The sequence below is a fragment of the Aythya ferina genome (assembly GCF_964211825.1).
Source record: "Aythya ferina genome assembly, chromosome: 6".
NCBI lineage: Eukaryota > Metazoa > Chordata > Aves > Anseriformes > Anatidae > Aythya > Aythya ferina.
In genome coordinates, this window is record NC_140303.1 from 37,404,155 (window position 1) to 37,410,062 (window position 5,908).

A 5,908-nucleotide genomic window follows, 5' to 3' on the forward strand; every position below is an offset into this window, starting at 1 on the left:
CACCGAATATGAAACTGTGACAGTCCATAGTAGTGAAAAGTAGTTTATTTCACTGCCAGTATCTTTCAAGCACTTGTGCTTCTACTCAGCTCTGGCTAACACTCACATAGGTCTTTACTGTAAAATTAAGCAAGCTTTATATAAATCCAGATGTTACACTAGTCATATTATAAAATACCTTATTTAGATTTCAGCTGCACTTTTGTTGTGAAGCAAACCCAAGAAGAGTAAGCACATCCAAATCCCTTTCTAAATAGCACCTAGACATCAAGTTTGGACAAGCTTTATTGGATGTCATGGGGAGATAAATGGTGAATTTACAGGTTTCAGCCTGGCAAAGCAGTTTGGTATCTGCATTAAATTCACTAACTGAAAAATCCTTGTATCTCTGATTGTGGAAAGTGAACAATGTAGGGTAGGTAAAATACTTCCTGAATCTAGACAGTCTGGTTCTCGAGAGGTATATTATTAATAAACAATCATTACTATTTTGTCCTTCAGCAACACTTTAGGTTACAGGCAGAGAGGCTTTAAATATATTTATATATATATAAAAAAGTGTTTTGTTTGAGGGATTTCATAAAAACGAGTCAGTCAAAATTCACAAATTTCAACTTTGCTGAGTTACTTTTTCTTTTACCTACGAGCTGTGAAAATAAACATAAGACTCCTTGCTTTTATATGCATTATACATAAATTCAGAAAATGTTTTCCTTGAAGTGTGGAGAATGAAACAAAATGACAGCATAAGCACTAGTTTTACATGTTCTTTCATTAGTTCTCGTAAAGTTTTGCAAAATGAATAATACTGAAAGTTAACATTAGGTGTCAGTATTTTACATATTATTTAGTGAGAGAATATCAAGTGAAAGAGATTCAGTACAAAAAGAAAATAGCCTGCTTTTTCTAATGCTCTAAGTTATCACAGTTAGAGTAATATCAGGAATAATTATGTGTGAAATAATTAATTGTATATACCCTAAATGTTTCCTGGTAGTTACATCTCTGATTTAAAATTCAGCATTAAGTACTACCGCTTTCTAATTGTGCTAACATTGAGTTCTTGGATTGTCTGAAGAAATTACATTTTTCAAATTAAACTGCAACACATGAGTGTCTGTAGATGACAGAAAATTGATACCTAGGTAGAATGAGAAAAAGTCTGAAAAATACAGATAAACATGACTATATAGATCCCTGGTTTTATGTGATCTTTTTCAACACTGCTCAATACAATACTGTACAGATCTCTTAAATTCATTGTAACCATTAAAAAAAAAACAAAAGGAGGGGAAAGGGAGTTGGGGGGAAGGAATACTATTTTTGCATTTTTTTACTCTGTTTTGGCAAAGGAAGACTAGAAAAAAAGACAGTCCTCTTTCCTAAGGAGAAAATGATGGTTTTGTTTTCCAAAAGAACAATATACTTTGAGTGAAGAAAAAGGTATAGAAGTTATTTATTTATTTATTTATTTATTTTTATTCAAGGTTTGTTGCATGATAGAGAATGAGATGGGATCCTTTGAAGAAGTGAAGATGTAAAATAGTGGGAGTCAGTCTGACTACTTCAGAATCCACTCTGCTTTCATTTTATCAGCACAGTATTAGCAAGAAGAAGATGATAGATAAATAAAAATGAAAAGAGAAAGAAAGGTATATATATAAACTACCTTTGCCCTAAATGTGTTGTCTAGAGGGAAAAAAAAAAAAAAGGAAAATAATGAAAGAAATAATTAACTTTTTACGCTATGTTATGTTGTTACAGTTTTGTTCCCAAATACAGCAGGACATAGGTGGGAATTACCCATGAAATGCTAGTATAAGAGGTAGGGATAGGTCTTGGTTGTGTCCATAAAGCTGAAAAGAGACATCTATTGCTAAATCCCCAAAGGGACTCTGCAGGATTTGCAGACATCAAAGCGATGGCAGCAATATAATGAAGACATGGCCAAAGTAGGTAAGTTATTACATATATTCACTTATAAACCCCACTTTTAATTCCAGATCCAATCAACATGTCATGATCTGACTTGTTTAAGGGTGAGCTGACCTGCTCAGAGTCCCTTAAAAATCTCAGTAGGTTCCCATCTGAACCTCTGAGCATGTGAGCCGATGAAACCATGTTTCTGAAAAGCTACTCACACTTTATGACTAGCTGAGAGATAGTTTTGCATCATAAACCTAAACTTTTGTCAATATTTGTGAAATATATTTAGAAAGCTTATTCAGAAATGAGTAAGTTATAGATCAGTAATTTATACTTTTTTATATTCCAAGTTTTATTACCTAAACTTACTCTTCTAAGCAACATTTTATGTTTCTAGTTAAATATAAGTGAGAATTGATTGGAGCATTTCTCAATGGAATTCTATCTTTATTTCATCATAATTGCTTCATATTTGAATAATGACAGATGAACTACTTCATTCAATTGCCGTTTTAAGGCTTTGAAGTCACAATAGCAGCAAAGGATTTAAATCCTGAAGCCATTATTAAGTCAGAGAAGACATCAGGGAAAAGAAAAACTTATGGTGGTGTAATTTTCTAGACAGAAAAATGCTTCTGCAGTTGCACTTTTTTTTTTCTTTTATCCTTTCTTTCTTTCTTTCTTTTTCTCCATCTTCATCTGGACATTTTGCTGTTGTTAAGAGGATCCACTAAACTTCAACAAAATGAAGTGGCCACAAGTTCTAGCAAAACAAATGGTTTCTATCCACTCTGGAAGATGACATTAGAAAAGCTGAATGAGAATCCACACTATAAGTAAACTTCTGTAGTCATTTTGTTATGGAGCTAGCTACAAATCATTTAAAATTCTAGGCAGCTGCAATACTGTATTTCACCAATAAAGAGTTCATTAGATCTTTTTTCTCTCTGACATTTACATCGAGTCCTGCGTACATGTTAATACTCCAAGGTATGAATTTCAAAGTTCCCTTTATCTTTGTGTACAGTTTTAAGCAATTAATCAAGTGATAAAAAATAGCTTTAAAAATATGAAACGAATCATGAATTTAAAGTATATGTTCAAAAAAGTTGCTATATTATAATTTGTGGGGGACAGGGCCTCTTATCATCTGAGCTAAGTGCAGTTCTTTTTTTAAAAAAAAAAACTTTTTATTGAAAGATTTTAAAGAGATGATCAAGTTGTTAAAACATGACCAAGTTTTATATCCAATATAGTTATTTCTCCTAGGAGGCTACATCAAAGTGGAAGACATACACAAATTTTTTGAAATTTTTTTAATATGTTTAAAATTACTCCCATGTGGGGTAAGATTTATATAGACTTCTGAAATAAGCATGGGGCCACACAGCTCTGAAAACCTTTCATTTGAAATAAAAACAAATAGCAGTCTTACCATCACAGTATCAGGTGCAAATATAAAAATCTATAGGAAAACTTTTCCAACTCTTTCTTTGTAACAGAGCACACACTAGAGATGACACTGCAGATTGAAAGGAATTATGTCTTCTGGGACTCTACTTGCCTGGTAGATTATAGATTGTGTAGATATTCGTACAGGCTGCAGCCTAACTCATGGGTTCCCTTTTTGCAACATAGAGTAAGTGCCCTGATCCTGAAGAGATTGTCTTGAGTGGGACAAGTGTTCCTGTACATTTGTGGTAATAGAGTATGAATCAGGCTTCCTGAGACCAACTTGCACCTTTGCTGCTTTGCAAATTTGCCTGGTGCCTTGGTTTACTATCTAGGAGGAAGCATGATGTGGTGGTGGTTCTTGTAAGGAGAACTGGCAGAAGACATCTGCAAAATTTACACTGCTTCTTGAGCACAAGATGTTAAGAATTGGGACCTATTAAGATGTCATTAATGAATCTCAGTAGAAACATGCCTGTAACATACTTATTTTAGTAGCTAGGTACACTTAGAACACTGACACCATGCTTCTTTTTTAATGAGTGTTTTATTTGAAGTTCCACTTGGGAGGTGCAAGGAAATTTTAAGAAATACTCATTTTTCAAGTAAGGTGTAGAAGCAGTTTTAATGTCTTACCTGAAATTTTATGCAAAATGCTCAGATGCTGTTGTGTGCAATACCTGGTTTTAACCAGTGTGGTCAAGAGAGGTCAGTAATTCTGACTATGTTCATCTTTTTAGAGCAATTTTTTGCATCTAACTTAAAAAGAAATGACTGCAAGGATGCTCCTACACTTTCTTGTACTTCTGTCTTCTACAGAGAAAAATAGTTGAAGGTCTCCTTAGAGAAAAATAGGGTGTGCGTGGAAGTCTATATTCAGCTACCTCTGAGTTGTCTCAGTTGCATCTAAAATGGTTATTTTTCCCTATTTCACAGCTGAGTTTTTATATCACTGAGACTGGAAAAATGACTTTGATGTGGCAGCTATAAGATGTAGAAGCTATGAGAGCAGTTTGGTTTTGTGTGGAGAAAGAGAAAGGAAAACTCCAGCTTAAGATATGGAAGGCCTCTATAAGCTATTTGTCAGGTACATCAACAGCAGTGGTATTCCAGCCTCTGCTATAGATACCATTAATATTAGGTTGTATAATTTTAAAAACACAACCTTTAATACCTTTTCAGACTTTTTATTTTTTTTTTCTTCTTTTCCTGCAGGGTACAAATGTGCCAATAAGCTTCTTTGTTTCTTGACTTTGAGTTTCAGATGAATTAAGGGTAAATGATTGATAACATTCATTTCTTTATAAGAGACTATCATAAAAGTTCTTCAGTACATCAGCTTGGAAAGAGGTTTTATCTGTTAGAATGGGACAAAATTGAAGGATGAACCTTCTGATCCAGGACCAAGGCAGTATATATGTCTCCAGAGCAGCCCAGTGAAGGCAAATAATGAGAAAACATGGCCAGTGCACCCTGTCAGAAAATAAATAAATAAATAAATAAAAATCAGTGGCCACTGGAGTGATGACAGTTATTCTAGTAGAGAAGTGTGTGGTGGAGCCACCTCTTACTGAGAAGAGATAAGTGGTGGGAGCATTACCCCAGGAAGGGGGCCCTGTATGTTCCACCTTTGTCCACCTTTTTTTTTTTCTTTCCATTTTTGTAATTAGATGTTGTCAAACAGCTTCAATTGTGTAGAGCTGTGGTTGGTGAGGGCAGGCAGGAAACCCATGAGCTGTAGCCTGGAGAGATGGGCAAACATGCCAGAACCATTGAACCCAGAAGGAACTGACAAAATGGAACAAAAGTGCTATTGCTGAGCTGTGAGACACCTTCCAGGATGTACAAGCCATTTATTAACAAAAAAGAGCCCTGTCCAATTAGTTAAACATGAGACAAGTCTGGTAGGGCTAGGGTGAGCAGAGGCACATGTGGGAACTTCTGGTTCAACTATAATGATCAGATCAGAGCAAAAGTTTAGACCTATTTTTCACTGTTAAATTTAGGGTAACTCTGCTCAGTGCAGGGGTTGTAGATAACCCAGCTGAAAAGCAATTCCCTCAGCTGGTGATGCAGCCTGCCTCCAGGGCACCTCACTTCCTTTCCACACGGTGGAGAACCTCAGTTCACAATTTGATTTCTACACTTCACCATCCTGTTGTTGGATGTTTCAGTTCTACACATTGTGGAGATGTGTTAAAGATCAGTTTGAGACTTCAGAGCTAATGGTTGATTGTACTTTCTGCTTTCTTACTTCATATCCTGCTTAACATACAGTTGTGCAGAAGTGGCTTATTAAGAGGATGGTATATGTCACCTATAGGGGTATACAAAAAGCACTGGTACTTGACTGATTGATATGAGAATCCCATTCACTACCATTACTTATGACTCCTAGTTTGAACGTAGTTCAGTGGCAAATTAATGACTTTATAAACTTATTTATGTTGTCTAAGTTTCATCTGTTGTTGAAGGAACTTGAGTTAGACAGGGTAAATTCCTTCTGGACCAAAGCAGTAGTGACAAGCAC